Raw genomic sequence first — 670 nt, forward strand, 5'->3', positions numbered from 1 at the left:
TCAAAAAAAAAAAAAAAAAAAAAAAAAAAAAAAAAAAAAAGTTTCAGTTTTCCTCTAAGAACACTGGTAAAATATTTTCCTTCATTTTCTCCAACCTTTCTGCCATTAAAAGCCCAAAAACTTCACATCTAACCTTAGGAGACCTCCCTCCCAGAGACCCTCCCTGAGTCTGGTGGCAGAGTGGAAGAGCAGCGGTCTGCAGGGAGGTAGGGACAGGGACCAGGGGCTCACACTCAGCTTTCAGACCCCAGACCTTACACCAGAAAGGCCAAGGATCATTTCATGCTGCCTGAGGATTTGTGCCCACACACCAAAGAAAATCTGTTTAAAATGCCCACGACTGCAGTGAGTCCAGCCATTAAATGGATGTTTGCAATCAAGCCAGCATTCAGCTTCAGCGTGGCTCCTGGAGTGTGACAAATTGTCTTTATGAATTAGTCATTTAATTTGTGAAACATAGGTTGGATATTGTCACATACCCACGTGTCCTGCACAGCCCTGACAGCTGTACCCCCACGCATTACTATTCAGTAGGAGATGAAGCCATGAAAACCCCTGGGACTGGATGCTGTTGGGACATACAGCCAGACTCAGGATCAGGAGAAAGCTCCAGATTTCCGGCACTGGAAACCTAAAAATAACCTATTGTTGCTGTCAGCTATTCACTGAT

The sequence above is a fragment of the Onychostruthus taczanowskii genome, unplaced genomic scaffold (assembly GCF_017590055.1).
Source record: "Onychostruthus taczanowskii isolate IOZ18803 unplaced genomic scaffold, ASM1759005v1 scaffold1, whole genome shotgun sequence".
In the NCBI taxonomy this organism is placed as follows: Eukaryota; Metazoa; Chordata; class Aves; order Passeriformes; family Passeridae; genus Onychostruthus; species Onychostruthus taczanowskii.